This window comes from Sus scrofa, chromosome 18, assembly GCF_000003025.6.
Source record: "Sus scrofa isolate TJ Tabasco breed Duroc chromosome 18, Sscrofa11.1, whole genome shotgun sequence".
Taxonomy (NCBI): Eukaryota; Metazoa; Chordata; class Mammalia; order Artiodactyla; family Suidae; genus Sus; species Sus scrofa.
In genome coordinates this window covers 6,662,077-6,687,683 of record NC_010460.4, presented here as the reverse complement: position 1 = coordinate 6,687,683, position 25,607 = coordinate 6,662,077, and the positions used below count along the sequence as shown (strand labels likewise).

Below are 25,607 nucleotides of genomic sequence, written 5' to 3'. Positions count from 1 at the left end.
ACTTACTCCATTTGCCTGTTTCTCTGGTGAAAACACTCCCTTCCTGGCCAATCTGAGGGTGCCTTGAGGATGTACCACATCGGAGTGGAGAAATAAGGAATAAATCATGTTTCCCAAGTGAGGACCATCCAGCTTCTCCATCCCACTAGCAGCCGCTGCAGACTCCCATGACTGTGTGAGGGCGGGACCCAGCGACAGCGCCCTGGTGTATTCCCACACGCATGCCGGGCCCCTCCAGCTGTGCACCTGCACATCATGGACCTGACTCAGGTCACCGACCTTCAGTGCAATGTGCTCGCTGATGCAGAGAGAAGGCAGCCACAGGAGAACACCCGGAGAGCTTTACCCACCCCTCTGCCTGCAGGACGGGTCAGGCCCTGCCTTTTGTCACTCCTCAACATCACTGCACCTGCCTCGACGTCCCTGGAACTGTGTACGTGCCTCCCCCAACCGCACCCCTGTCACTGGCTTCCACTGAAGTGTGCAAGCCTGGGAGGAGAATGTGCAGCCAGGGCCTCTGCAGCTGCCAGTGAGCCCCGAGTTCACCCAGTTCCTGCCCCTGCCTTGGCCCCCAGAAGATGACTGGAGACCATCCACTACTGGCACGTCTGCAACTGTCCTGCACAAGTGCACAGGCCCCTGCTGGGAGTATGTGCACATCACCAGCTCCAATCACAGCCTGCCATGGTCCCTAGCTGCTGAACCTGGAGCCATAGCTAAACACAATAACGGCCACATATGACAAGGCCACAGTGCACCTCACACTCAGTCATGAATCGCTGAAAGCCTTTCCTTCAAGATCAGGAACAAGGCTGCAATGCCTACTCTCACTACTTCGACTCAGCAGAGTCCTCAAAGTCCCAGCCACAGCAAGCAGATAAGTACAAGAAACACAAGGCACCCAAACAGGCAAGGAAGGAGTAAAATTGTCTTTGTTTGTAGCAGATATGATATTCCACATACAGAAAATCCTCAAGACGCCACCCCAAACTCTAGAACTAATCAAAGAATTCAGGAGTGTTGCAGCATACAAAACAACATACAAAAATCTGTTCTATTTCTATACACACATAACAAAACATAAGAAAAAGAAACAAAGACTGGCAAGAGATATTTAAAGTGCTAAAAGGAAAAAATATGCAACCTAGAATACTCTATCCAGCAAGAATATCATTGAAAATAGAAGGGGAAATAAAAATTTTTTCCAACAAACAAAAGCTAAAAGAATACAGCAATACAAAACCCAGGCTAAAGAAATATTGAAAGGGCTTCTCTAACCCAAAAAGAAAGGAAGGAAAGAAGGGGGGAAAAAAAAAAGAAAAAGAGGAAGAACTAGGATTGAGGAAACCACAATCAGAGAGCAGTCACTCAAATAAGACACCATACAGATTTAATCATGAACATGTTTAAAACAAAATAAAATTAAAAAGAAAAAAGAGTCATCAAAATCATAAAATGTGGGCAAGGGAAGTAAGGAAATAAATAAGACTTAAAAATTTTTTTTTCTTTTCTTTTTTGTCTCTCCCTCTTTCTCTTTTTTCTTTCTTTTTTCTTTTGTTTCTCTACTTAATCTTAGTAGAGTAATGAAGTGTTTGAACCTACGGGACCATCAGGCTAAAACACACAATTATAGGAAGGACTTAGCATACTTAAAAAACAGGGCAACCACAAATCAAAACCAAACATTGCATTAGCAAAAAATGAAAAGAAAAACACTCAGGCAGAAAACAATCGGAGACCATCCAACCAAAAAAAGAAAGGAAGAATGGAGAATCATAGCATCAACTGGAACATGACGTTGAAAATGGCAATAAGTAATCATCTATCAATTATCACTTTAAATGTCAATGGACTGAATGCTCCAATCAAAAGACTCAGAATGGCTGAGTGGACAAAAAAGCAAAAACCTTCAATCTGCTGCCTATAAGAAACTCACTTTAGGACAAAGGACACATATAGATTGAAAGTGAAGGGGTGGGAAAAGATATATCATGCCAATAGACATGACAGGAAAGCAGGAGTTGCAATACTCACATCAGACAAAAGTGACTTTAAAACAAAAGACATAAAGAAAGACAAAGAAGGACACTATTTAATGATCAAGGGATCCATCCAAGAGGAGGTTATTACTATTGTCAACATGTATACCCCAAATACAGGAGCACCCAGACACATACGACAAATATTAACAGACATAAAGGGTGAAATTGATGGGAACACAATCATAGTAGGAGACTTTAATACCCCACTCACACCAATGGACAGATCCTCTAGACAGAAAACCAATAAAGCAACAGAGATCCTAAAGGAAACAATAGAAAAGTTAGACTTAATTGACATCTTCAGGACACTACATCCAAAAAAATCAGAATACACATTCTTCTCAAGTGTGCATGGAACATTCTCAAGAATCAACCACATATTGGGACACAAAGCTAACCTCAACAAATTTAGGAGTATAGAAACTATTTCAAGCACCTTCTCTGACCACAATGGCATGAAACTAGAAATCAACCACAAGAAAAGAAATGAGAAAAAAACCTACTACATGGCGACTACACAACATGCTACTAAAAAACCAATGGGTCAATGAGGAAATCAAGAAGGAAATTAAAAAATACCTTGAGACAAACGATAATGAAGACACAACCTCTCAAAATCTATGGGACACCGCAAAAGCAGTGCTCAGAGGGAAATTCATAGCGATAAAGGCCTTCCTCAAAAAAGAAGAAAGATCTCAAATTGACAACTTAACCCTCCACCTAAATGAATTAGAAAAAGAACAGAAAAGACCTAAAGTCAGCAGAAGGAAGGAAATCATAAAGATCAAAGAGGAAATCAATAAAATAGAGATTGAAAAAACAATAGAGAAAATTAATAAAATCAAGAGCTGGTTCTTTGAAAAGGTAAACAAAATTGACAAACCCCTGGCTAGACTCACTAAGAAGAGGTGAGAAGGAACCCAAATAAACAAAATTAGAAATGAAAAAGGAGAAATCACAACAGATACTGCAGAAATACAAAATTTCATAAGAGAACACTATGAACAACTATATGCCAACAAATTTGACAACCTAGAAGAAATGGACTACTTTTTAGAAACTTACAGCCTGCCAAAACTGAATCAAGAAGAAACAGACGAATTGAACAGATCAACCACTAGAAATGAAATTGAAGACGTCATAGAAGCACTCCCTACAAATAAAAGTCCAGGATCAGATGGCTTCACAGGCGAATTCTACCAAACATATAAAGAAAATCTGGTGTCCATCCTTCTAAACTTTTTCAAAACGTTGAAGAAGAAGGAACACTCTCCAAGACATTCTATGATGCCACCATCACCCTCATTCCAAAACCAGACAAAGATACCACCAAAAAAGAAAACTATCAGCCAATACCTTTGGTGAATATAGACGCAAAAATTCTCAACAAAATTTTAGCCAACCAAATCCAACAACATATCAAAAAGATCATACACCACGACCAGGTAGGGTTCATCCCAGGTTCACAAGGATGGTTCAACATATGCAAATCAATCAACGTCATACACCACATTAACAAAAGAAAAGTCAAAGACCATGTGATCATCTCAATAGATTCAGAAAAAGCATTTGACAAAGTCCAACATCCATTCATGATCAAAACTCTCACCAAAGTGGGTATAGACGGGACATTCCTTAACATAACCAAAGCCATTTATGACAAACCCACAGCAAATATAATACTCAATGGAGAAAAACTGAAAGCCTTCTCACTCAAATCTGAAACCCTGACACCTATGGTCAATTAATCTTTGACAAGGGAGGCAAGAACATAAAAGGGGAAAAAGAAAGTCTATTCAGCAAGCATTGCAGGGATGCCCACTCTCACCACTGCCATTCAACATAGTTTTGGAAGTCCTAGCCACAGAAATTAGACAAACAAAAGAAATAAAAGGCATCCAAATAGGAAGAGAAGAGATAAAATACAGACTACATGAAACTATACATAGAAAACCCTGAGGACTCAACTCTAAAACTACTTGAACTGATTAATAAATTCAGCAAGGTAGCAGGATATAAGGTGAACATTCAGAAATCAGTTGCATTTCTGTATACCAACAATGAAATATTAGAAAAGGAATACAAAAATACCTTTTAAAACTGCACCTCAAAAAAATCAAATACCTCAGAATACACCTGACCAAAGAGGTAAAGGATTTATATGCCGAAAACCATAAAACTTTAATCAAAGAAATTAAAGAAGATGTAAAGAAATGGAAAGATATTCCATGTTCATGGATTGGAAAAAATCAATACTGCAAAAACAGCCATAGTACCCAAAGCAATCTACAGATTCAATACAATCCCTATCAAATTACCCATAACATTTTTCACAGAACTACAATGAACAATCCAAAAATTTATATGAAACTACAAAAAACCCAGAATTGCCAAAGCAATCCTGAGAAACAAAAACCAAGCAGGGGGCATAACTCTCCCAGACTTTAAGCAATATTACAAAGCCACAGTCATCAAAACAGTGTGGTACTGGTATCAAAACAGACAGACAGACCAATGGAACAGAATAGAGAACCCGGAAATAAACCCTGACACCTACGGTCAATTAATCTTTGACAAGGGAGGCAAGAACATAAAAGCGGGAAAAGAAAGTATATTCAGCAAGCATTGCTGGGAAACCTGGACAGCTGCATGCAAAGCAATGAAATTAGAACACACCCTCACACCATACACAAAAATAAACTCAAAATGGCTGAAAAGACTTAAATAGAAGACAAGACACCATCAAACTCCTAGAAGAAAACATAGGCAAAACACTCTCTGACATCAACCTCATGAATATTTTCTCAGGTCAGTCTCCCAAAGAAACAGAAATAAGAGCAAAAATAAACCAATGGGATCTCATCAAACTGACAAGCTTTTGCTCAGCAAAGGAAACCCAAAAGAAACCAAAAAGACAACTTACAGAATGGGAGAAAATAGTTTCAAATGATGCAACGGACAAGGGCTTAATCTCTAGAATATATAAGCAACTTGTACAACTCAACAGCAAAAAAGCCAATCAACCAATGGAAAAATGGGCAAAAGACCTGAATAGACTGTTCTCCAAGGAATACATACAGATGGCCAATAAGCACACGAAAAAATGCTCAACATCTCTGATTATAAGAAAAATGCAAATCAAAACTACCATGAGATACCACCTCATACCAGTCAGAATGGCCATCATCAATAAGTCCACAAATAACAAGTGCTGGAGGGGTTGTAGAGAAGAGGGAACCCTCCTGCACTACTGGTGGGAATGTAAACTGGTACAGCCACTATGGAGAACAGTTTGGAGATACCTTAGAAATCTATGCATAGAACTACCATATGACCCTGCAATCTCACTCTTGGAAATATATCCAGACAAAACTTTCCTTGAAAAAGACACATGCACCTGCATGTTCATTGTAGCTCTATTCACAATAGCCAAGACATGGAAACAACCCAAATGTCCATCCACAGATGATTGGATTCGGAAGATGTAGTATATATACACAACGGAATACTACTCAGCCATAAAAAAGAACGACATAATGCCATTTACAGCAACATGGATGGAACTAGAGACTCTCATACTGAGTGAAATAAGTCAAAGACAAATACCGTATGATATCACTTATAACTAGAATCTAATATACAGCACAAATAAACATTTCCACTGAAAAGAAAATGGTGGACTAGGAGAATAGACTTGTGGCTGCCCAGGGGGAGAAAGAGGGAGTGGGAGGGATCAAGAGCTTGGGGTTATTGGATGCAACTTGGAATGGATTTACAATGAGATCCTGCTGAGTGGCACTGAGAACTATGTTTAGATACTTATATTGCAACAGAACAAAGGGTGGAAAAAAAAAGTATACATGTAAGTGTAACTTGGCCACCATGCTGTACAGTGGGAAAAAAATAAATTAAATAAAAAAGAAGAATACAATCTCATTCCCAATAACCTTCAAAAACAGTAGAATAGTTAGATCCATGAGGATACGGTCTCAATCCCTGGCCTTGCTCATTGGATTAGGGATCCAGAATTGCTGTGAGCTGTGTGTAGGTCACAGATGTGGCTCAGATCCTGTTGCTGTGGCTATGGTGTAGGCCGGCAGCTATAGCTCCAATTCGACCCTTAGCCTAGGAACCTCTAGATGCCGTGGGTATGTCCTTAAAAAGACAAAAAAACAAACAAAGAAAAAAATTCCAATGAAATATTTGGGAATAAAATTTAATCCAAGAGGTGAAAGAACTTTTGTTTGAAAACTCTAAGACATGAATTAAAAAGGTAAACAAAATTGACAAACCCCTGGCCAGACTCACAAGGAAGAGGAGAGGAAAAAACCAAATAAACAAAAGAAGAAATGAAAAAGGAGGAATCTCAACAGATACTGCCGAAATACAAAGAACCACAAAAGAATACTATGAACAATTATATGCCAACAAATTTGACAACTCTAGGAGAAATGGACAACTTTCTGGAGACTTATAGCCTGCCAGAAGTGAATTAAGAAGAAACAGATCAACCAAACAAACTGATCACTAGAAATGAAATTGAATAGGTAATAAAAATGCTCCCTACCAACCAAAGTCCAGGACCAGAGGGCTTCACAGGTGAATTCTACCAAACATACAAAGAGGAACTTATACCCATCCTCCTTAAACTTCTCCAAAAGGTTGAAGAAAAAAACACACTCCAAAAGACATTCTATGACGCCACTATCACCCTAATACCAAAACCAGAGAAAGACACTATCAAAAAACAAAATTACAGGTCAAAACCTTTGATGAAAATAGAGGAAAAATTCAACAAAATTTTAGCCAACCAAATCCAACAACACATCAAAAAGATCATACACCACGACCAAGTGGGATTCATCCCAGGTTCACAAGGATGGTTCAACATATGCAAATCAATCAACCTCATACACCACATTAACAAAGGAAAAGTCAAAATCCACATGAGCATCTCAATAGATGCAGAAAAGGCATTTGACAAAGTCCAACAGCCATTCATGATAAAAACTCTTACCGAAGTGGGTATAGAGGGAACATACCTTAACATAATCTTAACATAATCAAAGCTCTTTAGGACAAACCCACAGCCAATATAACATTCAATAAAGAAAAGCTGAAAGCCTTCCCACTCAAATCTGGCACAAGACAAGGAAGCCCACTCTTACCTCTTTTATTCAACATAGTATTGGAAGTCTTAGCCATAGCAATCAGACAAAAAAAAAAAAAAAAAAAAAAGGAAGAAAGAAAGAAAATGCATACAAATTGGAAGAGAAGAGATAAAACTGTCACTCTATGCAGATGACATGATACTATATATAGAAAACTCTAAGGACTCCACAAAAAACTACTTGAACTGATCAATGAATTTAGCAAAGTAGCAGGATACAAGATAAACATTTGGAAATCACTTGCATTTCTCTATACTAATATTGACATATTAGAAAAGGAATACAAAAATACAGTACCTTTTAAAATCACACCCCTCCAAATTAAATATCTAGGAATAAACTTGACCAAGGATGTGACAGACTTATATGCTGAGAATTAGAAAACATTAATCAAGGAAATTAAAGAGGATTTAAAGAAATGGGAAGATAGTCCATGCTCCTGAGTTGGAAAAATTAATATTGTAAAAATGGCCATACTACCCAAAGCAATCTAGAAATTCAATACAATCCCTACCAAACTACCCATGACAGTTTCCCCAGAACTAGAACAAACAATCAAAAAATTTATATGAGACCATAAAAGATCCAGAATTCCCAAAGCAATACTGAGGAACAAAAACCAAGCAGGAGTCATAACTCTCCCAGACTTCAGACAATATTACAAAGCCACAGTCATCAAGACAGTGTGATACTGGTACCAAAACAGACATACAGACCAAAAGAACAGAACAGAGAACCCGGAAATAAACCCAGACACCTACGGTCAATTCATCTTTGACAAAGGAGGCCAGAACATAAAATGGGAAAAAACAAGTCTTTTCAGCAAGTGGTGCTGGGAAAACTGGACAGCTGCATGTAAATCAATGAAACTAGAACACACCCTCACACCACGCATGAAAATAAACTCAGAATGGCTTAAAGTCTTAAAACGTAAGACAAGACACCATCAAACGCCTAGAAGAGAACATAGGCAAAACATTCTCTGGTATCAACCTTACAAATGTTTTCTCAGGTCAGTCTCCCAAAGCAACAGAAATAAAAGCAAAAATAAAACAATGAGACTTAATCAGATGGACAAGCTTTTGCACAGCAAAGGAAACCATAAAAAAAAAAAAAAGACAGCCGATGGAATGGGAGAAAATCGTTTCAAATGATGCAACTGACAAGGGATTACTCTTTCTAAAATACACAAGCAACTTATACAACTCAACGGCAAAAAAGCCAACAACCCAATTGAAAAATGGGCAAAAGACCTGAAAAGACATTTCTCCAAAGAAGATGGACAGATGGCCAACAGGTATATGAAAAATGCTCACCACCACTGATTATTAGAGAAATGCAAATCAAAACTACCATGAGGGACCACCTCACACCAGTCAGGATGTCCGTCATTAACAAATCGACAAATAGCAAATGCTGCAGAGGGTGTGGAGCAAAGTGCACCCTCCTGCACTGTTGGTGGGAATGTACATTGGTACAACCACTATGGAAAACAATACGGAGGTGCCTCAGAAAACTAAATATAAAACAACCATACGAGCCAGCCATCCCACTCTTGGCCATATATCTGGACAAAGCTTTCACTGAAGAAGGTACATGCACCCGTATGTTCATAGCAGCACTATTCACAGTAGCCAAGACATGGAAATAACCTAAATGTCCATCAAAAGATGAATGGATTAGGAAGATGTGGCATATATGGCTGGAATTTATGGCTGGAATACTACCTACACAGCCATAAAAAAGAACAACAACAAAAAAAAAGCAACATGGTTGGAACCAAAGACTCTCATACTAAATGAAGTCAGAAAGAGAAAGACAAATACCATATGACATCACTTATATCTGGAATCTAATATCTGGCACAGATGAACCTTTCTACAGAAAAGAAACTCATCAACTTGGAGAAAAGACTTGTGGTTGACAAGGGGGAGGGAAAGGGAGTGGAACAGACTGGGAATCTGAGGTTAATAGATGTAAACTATTTGCCTTTGGAATGGATAAGCAACGAGGTCCTGCTGTATAGCACTGGGAACTCTAACTAGCCACTTCTGATGGAACATGATGGAGGATAATGTGAGAAGAAGAATGTATGTGTATTTGTGTGACTGGGTCATTTTGCTGTACAGCAGAAAACTGACAGAACACTGCAAACCAACTGTAATGGAAAAAATAAAAATCAATAAAAAGAGACAATAGACAGACTCTGGGGACCAAAAAAAAGGCTGATGAATCAACTGAAAAACACACAAACAGAAAGATATCCAATGTTCATGTACTGGAAGAATGATATTGTTAAAAATGACTTATGACCCATGTTGCCCAGATATTCAGATTAGACAACTGTCTGTAATAACAAAAAAGGATAACTACATATTGATATAATCATGCAAGATATATTTTAATCCAAAAAAATGAAACAGAGCTATTTAAAAAAAAAGAGTTGTGTGTGTATAATAGCAAAATTAACCTAGGTACCAAAAGAAAAAGCAAAGGTCTAACAGTTTTTAATTTTGTAACTTTATGAGTGTATACATTATGCATGCATATATAAACATCTATGTTTACATTTATAAAAACACATATTTTACAAGGAGATATAATTGATACAAAACTGCATTTACAAAAGACCTATGCTCTGAAAACTTCAAGCCACTGATGAAAGAAATCAAAGATGACACAAATAGATGGAAAGATAAACCATGCTCGTGGATTGGAAGAGTTAATATTATCAAAATGACTATACTACCGAAGGCAATCTACAGATTCAATGCAATCCCTATCAAATTACCAAGGACATGTTTCACAGAACTCAAACAAAATATTCTAAAGTTTGTTTGGAAGCACAAAAGACCCAGAATAGCCAAACACATCCTGAAAAAGAAACATGGAGCTGGAGGAATCACGCTCCCGGACTTCAGACTATACGACAAAGCAAACGTCATCAAAACTGTATGGTACTGGCACAAAGACAGACATACAGATCAGTGGAACAGGAGAGAAAGCCCAGAATTCAACCCACGCACCTACAGCCAACTCATCTATGACAACGGAAGCAAGGATATACAATGGAGAAAGGACAGCCTGTTCACTAAGTGGTGCTGGGAAAACTGGACAGCCACAAGGAAAAGAATGAAATGAGAACACTCCCTAACACCATACATGAAAATCAACTCCAAATGGATTAAAGACCTAGATAGAAGACCAGACACTATCAAACTCCTAGAGGAAAACATGGGCCAAACACTCTCTGACATAAATGACAGCAACATCTTCTCAGATCCACCTATCAGAGTATTGACAATAAAAAGAAAAATAAACAAATGGGACCTAATCAAACTTCAAGGTTTCTGCACAGCAAAGGAAACCCTAAACAACACAAAAAGACAACCCACAGAAGGGGAGAAAATCTTTGCAAATGAATCAACTGACAAGGGATTCATCTCCAAAATTTATAAACACCTTCTGCAGCTCCATACCAAAAAAACAAACAACCCCATCCAAAAATGGGCAGAAGATCTAAACAGACACTTCTCCAAAGAAGACATGCAGATGGCCAAGAAACACATGGAAAGAGTGGGAGGGATCGGGAGCTTGGGCTTATCAGACACAACTTAGAATAGATTTACAAGGAGATCCTGCTGAATAGCATTGAGAACTTTGTCTAGATACTCATGTTGCAACAGAAGAAAGGGTGGGGGAAAAATATAATTGTAATGTATACATGTAAGGATAACCTGACCCCCTTGCTGTACAGTGGGAAAAAAAAAAAGATGTTCAACGTCACTCATTATTAGAGAGATGCAAATCAAAACCACTATGAGGTACCACCTTACACCAGCCAGAAAGGCCAGCATCCAAAAGTCTACAAACAATAAGTGCTGGAGAGGTGTGGAGAAAAAGGAACACTAGTACACTGTGGGTGGGATTGTAAATTGGTGCAACCACTCTGGAAAGCAGTATGGAGATGCCTCAGAAAACTAAACATAGAACTACCATTGGATCCAGCAATCCCACTCCTGGGCAGCTATCCAGAGAAAACTATGACTCGCAAAGACACATGTACTCCAATGTTCATTGCAGCACTATTTACAATAGCCAAGACATGGAAACAACCCAAATGTCCATCAACAGAGGAGTGGATCCAGAAGATGTGGTACATATACACAATGGAATATTACTCAGCCATTAAAATGAACGAAATACCAGCATTTTTTGCAACATGGATGGACCTAGAAACTATCATGCTAATTGCAGTTAGCCATACAATGAGACACCAACATCCAATGCTTTCACTGACATGTGGGATTTGAAAAAAGGACAGACTGAACTTCTTTGCAGAACAGATGCTGACTCACAGACATTGAAAAACTTATGGTCTCCGGAGGAGACAGTTTGGGGGGTGGGGGGATGTGCTTGGGCTGTGGGATGGAAATCCTGTGAAATCAGATTGTTATGATCATTATACAACTACAGATGTGATAAATTCATTTGAGTAATAAAAAAAATGAAAAAAAAAGTTTAAAAAAACCACTGCATTTACAGGGCTTAAAAGAAAAGTTATCTCAAATTTTAAGATGTGTGGTTGAGAGAGAAAAGGATATGGTCAAAATATGCAGGAGGATTAGGTGATGTGGTTGTTGAATTCAAGGTGGAAGCTGTTAATATTTGGGGTGTCTTTTTTTTTTTTTTCCAAGAAATATGCTAGAGTGCTTTTTTCCTTATCTCCTTAATTGGCTGTAAAAAAGGTGACTTTCTACAAATTTATGTTAATAGATTACTGTATTTAAATAAAATATAGACACAGAGAGAGAGAACGAGGGTGATGAATTCTGTCTGGATCTCTGAGCAATCAGACGAATTTCAGATAAGACTAAAAGATACAGGTGTTTCTGTTCCGGCTCAGCGGTAATGAACCCGACTAGTACCCAGGAGGACACAGGTTTGATCCCTGGCCCCGCTCAGTGGGTTAGGGATCCAGGGTTACCGTGAGCTGTGCTACAGGTCACAGACCTGGCTCGGATCTGGTGTTGCTGTGGCTGTGGTGTGGGCTGGCAGCTGCAGCTCTGATGCCACCCCTAACCTGCAAACTTCCATATGCCGTGGGTGTGGGAACAAAAGTGAGAGAAAGGGAGAAAGAAGGAAGGAAAGGAGGGAGAGTGGGAGGGAAGGAGTGAGAGAGAGAGCGAAAGGGGGGAGGAAAAAAGAGAGGGAGGGAGGGAGGAAGACTAAAAAATCCAGAAGTAACATTTATCACTCTTTGCTCACAGTGGAATTCTAGGATTCTAAATAATCCTCCTACGGGGAAATCAATAAATTTTAATGAGGATTGACACATTACTGGAAATATTAGCTTGGAAAGTCACCCTGATCTTTACACTATAATTCATTTTATTTTATTTATTTATTTTTGTCTTTCTGTCTTTTTAGGGCCACACCTGCGGTATATGGAGGTTCCCCAGCTAGGGGTCGAATCGGGGTTGTAGCCACCAGCCTACACCACAGCCACAGCAACGCTGGATCTGAGCGGCGTCTGTGACCTACACCACAGCTCACAGCAACGCTGGATCCTTAACCCACTGAGAGAGGCCAGGGATCGAACCTGCAACCTCATGGTTCCTAGTCGGATTCACTGACTGCTGAGCCATGACGGGAACTCCCCAAGTATTTTGTTTCTCATATGATTTTGTACTGAAGTATAGCTGACTTCCAATATTATATTCGTTTCAGGTATACAACACAGTCATTTACAATTTTTATAGATTATGCCCCCCTCATAGTTATAAGATATTGGCTGTGTTCCCTGTGATGTACACTTGGAGTTTGCTTACTTGATACATAAGAGTTTGCATCGGCCACACCATCTTACCCTTCCCCCTTTCCTCACTCCACGGGTAACTGCGGGTTTGTTCTCTGTATCTGTCCTTTTCTTTTCTGGTATATTCATTTCTTGGCAGGTTTTTGGTTTGTTTGTTTAGGTCAGTGTTTACTAATTTCATTATTATGACTAAAGACCATTTGCCAGTGAGCCAGGAGATACTGGCTATACAAGATTTTTTTCTGAGCTTCACCATCATCTTTTGTGTGTGCTTCGTTTTCACGTTTTGATCGTGAATTCCCTCTCCAACTGCTTTCCATGCGGCCACATTTCCTCTCAAGACATCAAGATGCATCACTTCATTTTCCCGAGCATGTGTCTCTGAGACCCCTCTGCCCTGCTCTGCTCTGCCGGCTGCCCTCAGGCCGAGTGACCAGCTGGCAGCAGGGATGGTCCTTCCCCATCTCAGGGCATCTCCCCATCACCTTTCTCTGCCTGATGTCTTGCTTCCTGCATCCCTCCTCTCTTTCTTGGCTTGCAGGAGCACATTCTCCAGTAGCTCTCTGAGAAAGAGAGCATGGGAGTTCATTTATTTTGGACCTTGTGTGCATGAAATGCCTTTGAGCTTTCTGACACATGGTTGACAGTTTGGTTGAACACAGACTTCTAACTGGAATTTTTTTTTTTCTTCTTCAGAACATGGACATTTGCCTTTTCATTTCTGCTGTTGAGTAAGGAAGATTTTCTGATTCTTCTTTGTTTGCATGTCACCTATTTCTTTTCTTTCTGGCCATTGCAGGATGTATTGTGGTTTGGTTTTTTTTTTTTTTTTTTTTTTTTTTTTTGCCTCTGGGTTTCTGAAATTTCACAATCAGGGGAACTTGTATCTACTGGGTTGGATTTTTCCAGTCAGAAAACACAGGTCCTGGAGTTCCCTGGCACAGTGGGTTAGGAATCCAACTGCAGCAGCTCCTGTCTCTGTGGAGACATGGGTTTAATCCCTGGCCTGAAGCGGTGAGTTAAAGACTGCAACACTGCCACAGCTGGGGCACAGGTCCATACGCGGCAGCGGCGTGGATTCGGGCGCTGGCCTTGGAACTTCCATATGCTGTGGGTGCAGCCAGAAAGAGGAAAAGAAAACCCAGGTCCTTCACTTCTAGGAAGTTCACCTCTTTGCTGATTTCTTCTCTTAGAAACAATGTTTGCACTTCCCTTTCAGATATGAGGCCACCTGGAGTTAGTCCCTGCTCTCCCGTCTTTTCTCTCTGGTTTTCCATATTTTTAAAAATCTATTTTCGGGCTCTGCTCCCCACCCCACCCTTTTACCTTCTCATTCTTCCACTGGATTTCGTGTTTTGCTATCAGATTTTAATATCCAAGTGTTCCTTCTCTGTTATAAAAATGCTGTCTTGTTCATAGTGAAGACATGTCCCCGTCTCTGAGGATGCTGGTGATAACACTTAGGAAGTTTCCTTCTAACAGAAGGGCCCCTGTTTCCTCCACAGGGCTGTCTGCTCTCCGTGTGGGTCTCCACCTTCTACATCAGAGGGGAAGATGATCAGGTAGCCACAGACTTAAGGGTCAGATGGAAAGATGTGAGGTTTGGGTGGGTTTTGTGGATGTACGATTCGCTCTGGGGACATGTGCTTTGGAACTTGGGAACCTGTGACAAACCTGTGTATTCGTGTCTTAGGATTTTCCTTTGATGTTGGTCAGCTTTCCTAGAAAAGTCCGTGTCAGTCTATTGTCTGGAGGACTGGGGCTCGGTGATAGAGTTATGGGTTCACCATGAAGAAAGAGAGCTGAGGATCACGGTGCCCACCGGTGTTCTCCAGAAAAGCGTAACTTAGAGGAGATAGGACATTGTCTTAGTTACGTGTACAGAGGTTTATTGGAAGGATTGGCTGGCCCATCTGAAATCCTCAGGGCAGGCTGGCCGCCTGAGCACGCATGCCGGACTTGATGATATAGTTTTTTTTTTTTTCTTTTTGGGCTATACCCACGGCATATGGAAGTTCCCAGGCTAGGGGTCGAATCGGAGCTGCAGGTGCCGGCCTATGCCACAGCCATAGCCACGTGGGACGCAAGCCAGATCTGTAGCCTACACCACAGACTGTGGCAATGCCAGATCCTTAGCCCACTGAGTGAGGCCAGTGATTGAACCTGCATCCTCATGGACACTATGTTGTGTTCTTCCACATTATTTTAAAAAAATTTTAAAACTTCTGGGAGCTATGTGTGCTGTTTTTAAGGTTTTTATTTTTTGTTTTTATTATAGATTTACAACGTTCTGTCAATTCCTGCTGTACAGCAAAGTGACCGAGTCACACAAACATATACATTCTTTCTCACATTATCCTCCATCGTGTTCCATCACAAGTGACTAGATATAGTTCCCTGGGCTACACAGCAGGATCTCATTGCTTATCCATTCCAGATGTAGGAGTCTGTCTCTACTGACTTCAAACTCCTAATCCATCCCACTCCCTCCCCCTCCCCCTAGCAACCACAAGTCTGTTCTCCAAATCCATGAGTTTTCGTTTCTGTAGAAAGGTTCATCTGTGCCAGATATTAGATTCCAGATATAAGTGATATCATATGGTATTTGTCTTTCTCTTTCTGACTCACTTTCCTTAGTGTGAGAGTCTCTAGTTCCATCCATGTTGCTGCAAATGGCGTTATTTTGCTCTTTTTTATGGCTGAGTAGTATTTCATTGTGTGTATGTACCACATTTTCTTAATCCATTCATCCGTCAATGGACATTTAGGTTATTTCCATGTCTTGGCTACTGTGAATAGTGCTGCTATGAACATACGGGTGCATGTACCTTCTTCAATGAAAGCTTTGTCTAGATATATGGCCAAGAGTGGGATGGCTGGCTCGTATGGTTGTTTTATATTTAGTTTTCTGAGGCACCTCCATATTGTTTTCCATAGTGGTTGTACCAATGTACATTCCCACCAACAGTGCAGGAGGGTGCACTTTGCTCCACACCCTCTGCAGCATTTGCTATTTGTCGATTTGTTAATGACGGACATCCTGACTGGTGTGAGGTGGTCCCTCATGGTAGTTTTGATTTGCATTTCTCTAATAATCAGTGATGGTGAGCATTTTTCATATACCTGTTGGCCATCTGTCCATCTTCTTTGGAGAAATGTCTTTTCAGGTCTTTTGCCCATTTTTCAATTGGGTTGTTGGCTTTTTTGCCGTTGAGTTGTATAAGTTGCTTGTGTATTTTAGAAAGAGTAATCCCTTGTCAGTTGCATCATTTGAAACGATTTTCTCCCATTCCATCGGCTGTCTTTTTTATGGTTTCCTTTGCTGTGCAAAAGCTTGTCCATCTGATTAAGTCTCATTGTTTTTTTTTTTGCTTTTATTTCTGTTGCTTTGGGAGACTGACCTGAGAAAACATTTGTAAGGTTGATAACAGAGAATGTTTTGCCTATGTTCTCTTCTAGGTGTTTGATGGTGTCTTGTCTTATGTTTTAAGACTTTAAGCCATTCTGAGTTTATTTTCATGCGTGGTGTGAGGGTGTGTTCTAGTTTCATTGATTTACATGCAGCTGTCCAGTTTTCCCAGCACCACTTGCTGAAAAGACTTGTTTTTTCCCATTTTATGTTCTGGCCTCCTTTGTCAAAGATGAATTGACCGTAGGTGTCTGGGTTTATTTCCGGGTTCTCTGTTCTGTTCCTTTGGTCTGTATGTCTGTTTTGGTACCAGTATCACACTGTCTTCATGAGTATAGCTTTGTAATATTCTTATTACATAATAACATATGTAATAGGTTACATAATAATAGAGTTATGCCTCCTGCTTAGTTTTTTTCTTCCTAAGTATTGCCTTGGCAATTCTGGATCTTTTATGGTCCCATATATAATTTTGGATTGTTTGTTCTAGTTCTGGGAAAAATGTCTTGGGTAATTTGATAGGGATTACACTGAATCTCTAGATTGCTTTGGGTAGTATGGCCATTATAATGATATTGATTCTTCCAATCCAGGAACATGGAATATCTTTCCATTTCTTTGAATCCTTTTTAATTTACTTGATTAGTATTTTATAGTTCTCAGCATATAAGTCTTTCACCTCCTTGGTCAGGTTTATTCCTAGGTGTTTAATTTTCTTGGTGAGATTTTAAAATGTCTTTTTATATTTCTTTTCTAATATTTCATTGTTAGTATGCAGAAATGCAACCGATTTCTGAATGTTAATCTTGTATCCTGCTACTTTGCTGAATTCAGTCATCAGTTTGTATAGTTTCTGCATGGACTGCTTAGGGTTTTCTATATATAGTATCATGTCATCTGCATAGGGTGACAATTTTACCTCTTCTTTTCCCATTTGGATACGTTTTATTTCTTTTGTTTATCTGATGACTGTGGCTAGGACTTCCAGTACTGTGTTGAATTAAAGCGGGGAGAGTGGGCATTTTTGTCTTGTTCCAGATTTTAGCGGGAAGGCTTTCAGCTTTTCTCCAATGAGTATTATATTGGCTGTGGATTTGTCATAAAGAGCTTTGATTATGTTAAGGTATGTCCTTCGATATCCGCTTTGGTAAGAGTGATTATCATGAATGGATGCTTGATTTTGCCAATGCTTTTTCTGCATCTATTGAGATGATCCTGTGGTTTTTGCCTTTTCCTTTGTTACTGTGGTGTATGACACTGATTGATTTGCATATGTTGAACCATCCTTCCAAGCCTGAGACAAACCCCACTTCGTCGTGGTGTGTGATCTTTTTTATATGTTGTTGGACTCGGTTGGCTAAAATTTCATTGAGAATTTTTGCTCTATATTCATCAAAGGTATTGGCCTATAATTTTCTTTCTGGTAGTATCTTTTGCTGGCTTTGGTATTAGGGTGATGGTGGCTTCACAGAGTATCTTTGGGAATGTTCCTTTTTCTTCAACTTTTTGGAAAGTTTAAGAAGTTGCTCTTTTTTTTTTTTATTTCCCCAATACATTATTTTTTTTTCTACTGTACAGCATGGTGACTCAGTTACACATACATGTATACATTCTTTTTTCTCATATTATCACGCTTTCTTCTTTGTATGTTTGATAGAATTCACCTGTGAAGCCATCTGGTCCTGGACTTTTGTTTATAGGGAGTGTTTTTATTACATATTCAATTTCATTTCTAGTGATCCGTCAGTTCAATTGATCTATTTCTTCTTAAGTTCTGGTAGGCTGTAAGCCTCAAGACAGTTGTCCATTTCTTCTAGGTTGTCAAATTTGTTGGCATATAATCTGTTCACAGTATTTTCTTATTTTTTTTCTTTTTTGTATTTCTTTAGTATCCATTGAGATTTCTCCTTTTTCATTTCTTATTTTTTTTTTACTTTTTTTTTCATTTCCCCAATACATTATTTTTTTTCTACTGTACAGCATGGTGACCCAGTTACACATACCTGTACACATTCTTTTCTCTCACATTATCCTGCTCCATTTGCCTCTGGAATGGATTAGCGATGAGATCCTGCTGTGTAGCACTCAGAACTCTTGTCTAGTCACTTATGATGGAGCATGATAATGTGAGAAAATAGAATGTACACATTTCTTATTTTATTTGGGTTTTTTTCTCTTCTCCTTATGGTGAGACTGGCCAGAGGTTTGTCAACTTTTTTTTTACCCTTTCTAAGAATAAGCTCTTGGTTTTATTGATTTTTTCTATTGTTTTTTGAATCTCTATTTTATTGATTTCCTCTCTGATCTTTATGATTCCTTCCTTCTGCTGACTTTAGGTTTTGTTCTTCTTTTTCTAATTCTTTTAGGTGGTGGGTTAAGTGTCGATTTGAGATTTTCCTTCTTTTCTGAGGAAGGCCTGTATAGCTATGAACTTCCCTCGAAGCACTGCTTTTGTGGCATCCCATAGATTTTGAATAGTTGTGTTTTCATCACCATTTGTCTCAAGGTATTTTTTTTTAATTTTCCTTTTGATTTTCTCATTGACCCATTGGTTTTTCAGTAGCATGTTGTTTAGTCTCCATGAGTTCATTTTTCCTCATTTCTTTTCATGTGGTTGATTTCTAGTTTCATGCCATCATGGTCAGAGAAGATACTTGAAATAATTTCTATACTCTTAAATTTGCTGAGGTTAGTTTTGTGCCCCAGTAGGTGGTCAATCCTTGGGAATGGTCCATGTGCACTTGCAAAGATATATATTCTAGGTTTTTTTGGATGTAATGTCCTGAAAATGTCAATGAAGTCTAACTTTTTGTATTGTGTCATTTAGGATCTCTGTTGCCTTGTTGATTTTCTGTCTAGAGGATCTGTCCATTGATATGAGTGGGGTGCTAAAGTCTCTTATTATTATTGTATTCCCATCAATTTCTCCTTTTATGTCTGTTAGTTTTTGTTTTATGTATCTGGGTGCTCCTATATTGGGGGCATACTTATTGACAACTTTATATCCTCTTCTTGAATGGATCCTTTTGTCATTTAATAGTGTTCATCTTATCTTTCCTTTTTTTTTTTTTTTTTCTCCTTAGGGCCACACCTGCAGCATACGAAAGTTTCAAGGCTAGGGGTCGAGAAAGCATTGGAGCTGTAGCTGCCAGCCTATACTAGAGCTGCAGTAACACAGGATCTGAGCCACGTCTATGACCTACACCACAGCTCATGACAATGCTGGATCCTTAACCCACTAAGCGAGGCCAGGGATCGAACATGCATCCCCATGGATTTTAGCCAGGTCTGTTAACTGCTGAGCCATGAAGGAAACTCCTTTGTCTTTCTTTCTTTATGGTCTTCGATTTAAAGTCTATTTTGTCTGATATGAGTATTGCAGCTCCTGCTTTCCTGCCTTTTCCATTTGCATGATATATCTTTTCCCATCCCTTCACTTTCAATTTGTATGTGTCGTTTGCCCTAATGTGGGTCTCTTGTAGACAGCATATTGTAGGCCCTTGCTATTTTGTCCAATCTGCCGCTCTATGTCTTTCGATTGGAGTATTCAGGCTACTGACACTCAAGTTATTTACTGATAAATATGTATTTATTGCCATTTTAAACCTTGTTTCCCAGTTAATTGTTTCTCCTTTTTTCCTTTCTTTGTTGGGTTGGATGATTTCCTTTTATTTTATGATTGTGTTCTCTTCTTTTTATTTTTCGTGGATGTAACATTTGGTTTTGATTTCTGGTTGCCCTGTTATTCAAGTATGTTAACCCCTACCTATATCTGCTTGCTTTAGCCTGATAGTCATATAGGCTTAAAACCATTCTAAAAAAAAAAAAAGAGTGGAGTTTTTTCACCTTCCTTACCCACATTTTATGATTTTGAAGTCCTTTTCTAACATCTTCATGTTTGTCCTTTTGCCGTTCCTTGTGTTTATCATTGCTTTTACAATAGACTTTTTTTTTTCCCTTTGAGATCTGTATACTGCCTTATTTAAGGGACTGCTTTCCAACTGTTATTTCCTCCATCCTATTTCTTCTTACTTCTTTTTTTATCTAGAGGAGCACTTTCAGTATTTCTTTTAGAATGGGTTTAGTATTGCTGTACTCTTTTTTATAAAATTTTTTATTATTATTTCCCAAATACATTTTTTTTCTACCATACAGCATGGTGACCCAGTTACACATGCATGTATACATTCTTTTTTCTCACATTATTATGCTCCATCATAAGTGACTAGACACAGTTCTCAGTGCTACACAGCAGGATCTCATTGCTAATCCATTCCAAAGGCAATAGTTTGCATCCATTAACCCCAAGCTCCCCATCCAGCCCACCCCCTCCCCCTCCCCCTAGGCAACCACAAGTCTGTTGTCCACGTCTATGATTTTCTTTTCTGTGGAAAGGTTAATTTGTGGTGTATATTACATTCCAGATGTAAGTGATATCATATGGTATTTGTCTTTCTCTTTCTGAATTACTTCACTCAGAGAGTCTCTAGTTCCATCCATGTTGCTGCTACTCATCCATAAAAGAGAATAATGCCATCTGCAGCAACAAGGACTGCTGTACTCTTTAAGTTTTTGTTTGTTGGAGAAATTATTTCTCCTTATATTTTAGTTTAGTTTCTTTACTGATCATTTATTTTCCATTATAGCTGGTTTATAGTGTTCTGTCAATTTTGTACATTTATGTGGAGGGTTTATTGCCCTTTTGGGAGGTTTAAGTTCTACCAGCGTTCAGTAGATGCTCTGTATGAATTGTTCTACATGCCGATGGGTTTTTTGTTTTTTGGTCTTTTTTTTGCCTTTTCTTGAGCTGCTCCTGCAGTATATGGAGGGTCCCAGGCTAGGGGTCTAATTGAAGCTGTAGCCACCGGCCTACGCCAGAGCCACAGCAACGCAGGATCCGAGCTGCGTCTGCAACCCACACCACAGCTCACAGCAACGCCAGATCCTTAACCCACTGAGCAAGGGCAGGGACCGAACCCGCAACCTCATGGTTCCTAGTCGGATTCATTAACCACTGCACCACGACAGGAACTCCACGTTTTTTTTTGTTTGTTTGTTTGTTTTTAATGTGTTTGTGGAAGAAGATGAGTGCCACGTCTTACTCCTCCACTGTCTTGATCCTTGCCCTATGTTGGGTTCTTAACCCACTGAGCCAAAACAGAAACTCCTGATGTTACAATTTTAAAGCAGAATTCCTTTTTTAAAATTTTGACTATAGACTGTTCAGGTATTATAGTAGCTTCAAGTGCAGAGCATAGTGATTCAGCATTTTTACATATTGTACTCCATTAAAAGCTATTACAAGATACTGACTACAATTCCCTGTGCTATATAGTATATATATATATTTTCCACCCCATGGCATATGGAGTTTCCCAGCCAGGAATCAGATATGAGCCACAGTCACAACCTATGCTGAAGCTTCAGCAATGCCGGATCCTTGAACCCACTGTGCAGGGCTAGAAAACGGAACCTGAACCCTGGTACTGTGGATCCCGCTGATGCCGTTCTGCTGCAGTGGAAACTCCCATACAATATATCCTTACTGCCTGTCTACCTATACATTTTACTTTGTATCTCTGAACTCTTTACCCCTCAACTGGCTTTCCCCCTTTCCCTCTCCCCTTTGGTGACTTGGAGATTAGGAGAGCAAGGTGGGCTCAGCGTAATCACCAGGGTAGAAGGAAACGTGGAGTGAACTTTAGAGTCAGGCAGTACAAGAAGGACTCCACCACCCCCTGCTGGCTGCAAAGATGGAGAAAGGGGTCATGAGAAAAGGAATTTAGGCAGCTTCTAGACACTGGAACAGCACAGGAACTGATGCTCCCCTAGAGTTCCAAAAGGAACACTGCCCTGCCAACACCTTGATTTTGACCCCATGAGACCTGTGTCAGACTTCTGACCCCAGAACTACAAGAAAACCAATTTTTTTTTCAGCCACCATATTTGTGGCAAAGTATTACAGCAGCACTAGGTAACAAAACAGGTATCCAGGTGAAGGACAAGTTGGGACTGCAACAAGAGGACATGAGACTACCCAGCAACAGGTAAGGGCAGGATGCTGGTGCCACAACTAGGCTGCAGTGACATAGGGCGGGGTCTGTGTTCATGGTGCTGGTCTCAGGGTGCCCTGTGGAAGGTGGTACCACGGAGAAGACACAGACATAGCAGGAGATGTGCTGTCCCCACATCTACAGGCATGGGTTCGGTGGACTTTGAGAGGTTCTGTAGTCCCTGCCTTACTGCTCCATTCTTCCCTCATACCAGGGATTCCAGTTTGTCAAAAAGAGCATGAACGTGGCTGATAGTAAAGCCTGGAAATGCATCCTGGAAGGGTCACCCCTTCCCACCCCCAGCACAGAAATCAGGAAAGGGGTCTGTGGGGATCAGATACAACAGAAAAGGTACCAAGGACAAGCAGAGTGGGGATGGAGTCTGGTGCTGCTGGAGACAGAGAAACAGAGACAAGGGAGGGAGAGAGGTGGAGGAGGTGTAGACAGAGGGGGACATTCAGACAGAAAAGGACATGGAGATGCAGACAGAAAGGAGAAAGGCACACACGGGGAAACCTCACTCATTCTGAACACTAGCTCCTGTTTGTTGTATGTCTCTGGTGCCCCATCCTGGATTCTCAGGTCCATGTACCAAGCCGCCCAGCTGTTACAGGATTATCGAGTTACAAACTTGCAGAGATACAGTGAGGGAGAAAGCAGAGTCAAAGAAATGCAGATTCATGAAAAAGGCATGCACCTAAGGGCAGAGAATGATTTATAGGAAGTGAGAGGGACAGAGCCCACATGTGCTTGTGCACAGGTGACAGCAGAGAGAGACAGAACAGTGAGAGAGCAATTCGGAGACACAGAGAGGGTAAGGAAGAAAAGGGTAGAGAAATAGAGAGAAAGGTGGGAGGTCAGGGACGTCCTCAAATTCAGAGACCTGAGGGGCCCACAAAGATAGAGAAGGATGGTCATGTGGAGGTGGATGACAGCTCCCCAAAGAGAACCAGTCAGAGAATCAGAGAAAGATGTGGAGATGGAGAGACGGTAGAGATACAGTATAGCCATAGAGATGATACATGGATCATCGACAGACTGACTGACAGATAACAGATGACAGATGGATAGATAATAGATTGATAATAGATAATAGGTAGGTAAGTAGATAGGTAGATGGTAGGTAGATAGGTTGATGATGGGTAGGCAAGTAATTGATACAGGGAGATAGATAACAGATGATAGATAAATATATAAATAGATGAGTAGAAAGATAAGAGATAAAGGATAGATAAATAGTAGGTAGATATATAGATAGATAATAGGTAGGTAGGTGATAGGTACATAAGTAACAGATGCAGGCAAACAGATAACAGATTATAAATAAATATATAAATACATGAGTAAAAAGATAAGAGATAAAGGATAGATAAATACTAGGTAGACATATAGATAAATAATAGCTAGGTAGGTGATATAAGTAACAGATACAGGCAGATAGATAATAGATGATAGATAATAGAATAAACCTACTTAACAGGTTGGTAAGTAGGTGGATATATAATAGGTATGTAGGTGAAAGACAAGTAATATAAATTGATATAACTGATATAGATAAGTAGCTAGATAAAAGATAAATATAGGTAGGTAGCTAGGTGGATGGTTGGGTGGATGGATGGATGGATAGATGGATGGATGCAGAAAGATGGGAACAGGACAAAAAAAAAAGTGATTCAGATAGAAGAAACAGACAGAAAACCAACCACTTACAGGGAAGAATTCCAAGAAAAAAGGACTGTAAAAAGAAGGTGCAGCATGAAGGACAGTGTGAGTAAGGAAGAGCCCTTCTATCTAAACTGCTGCTCTTTCTTCCAGGTCTACACCAGAAACCCTCTCTCTTAGTCCAGGGGGGCCCCATGGTGAGGTCAGGAGATAACGTGACCTTGTCCTGCAGTTCCCAGAGGTGAAACATCTGCTCATGGAGGTGGAGGCCCCAGGATTCCGGCAGAGCAGAGAGCAGAGCCACAACAGTACAGCCCAAGCAGACTTCCCTCTGGATCCCGGGACCCCAGCCCACAGTGGGATCTATAGCTGCTACGGCTCCTTTAGTCATTCTCCCTACAGGTGGTTGGAGTCAAGTGACCCACTGTACCTTTCTGTCACAGGTGAGCACATCCCATATCTTGTGACTCAGACTAACTTGTAAGGCATGTCTGAGAGGAGCCCCAGATGGTGGTGGGGAGCATAGGAACTGTGGACACAGGGGACAAGAACAAGCCCCAGAAACAGTCCTCAGAAGGGACCACATGTAAGACTCTAGGGTGTCCTAGCTTCTCCCATGACGGAGTCAGAGGGGAGCCTCCAACCCTCCTCCTTGTCCTGTGCGAGGTCCCCCTCAGGATCCATGCGCCCAGGAAGATGCAGAGAGGGGCATGGCAGACCCAGGAGAGGGAGCCATCAGCCCATGATGGGAGATCACAGGCTGCACCAGCCCATCGCCTTGTCTATGTGCTAGAAACCTCTCCTGGCCTCTCCCGCACACAGGGATTTCCAGGTGGCAGAAGAGACACCTGCACCTGGGGAAGAATGTGTCTTGATCATGAGCATCTTCACATCCAGAACCATCTTGCTCCAACTCTGCAACCTTAGCCCAGGGGAGGGAGGGGTCGTTCAGTGGATTCTGGTGGAAGGAATCACAGAGCTCCTGGCTGGCCCACCCTTAAGTGAGGGGTGTGTGTGTGCACCTGAGTTCTCCTAGTTTACCTAGCTCACCCAGATGTAAGTGCACATGGAGCTGGCATCTCCATCAAAATGCAGTGGACCTCACTGTAAGCCCTATCAGCTTCCTGCTTTGCTTCACGGAGTTGGGTTCTTGGCAGTGATCATTCCCAATCTTGAATCCACTCAACTGCTGAAGCTGACTCCCTCAGGGCTCCCCAGGAGACTCAGAAGAAAACCCAGCTTCTTCCTCTGGCCTCGACGCTCATGGGTTCTGTCACCTCAGTGTCATCCCAGCCAACCCCATCCTACTGTCCTTCAGACCCCGCAACCACCCTGGGTCCCTCTTCTGGAGTATGGAGTTTAGTGACAAAGAATAAACGATGGTCAGAACGTGTCCCGAAGATTCTCCTGTGAATATTCAGGGATCCTCTACCTGTCTTCCAGGACACCTGG

The 25,607-nt window shown here is 40.5% G+C and overlaps 1 protein-coding gene across 1 annotated transcript in view; it reads right to left on the bottom strand.

Annotated features, from left to right (window-relative positions):
* Positions 1-25,607, bottom strand: part of LOC110257570 (TRPM8 channel-associated factor 2-like) — an 86,096-nt gene that overhangs the window by 31,394 nt on the left and 29,095 nt on the right. The window lies entirely within an intron of this gene.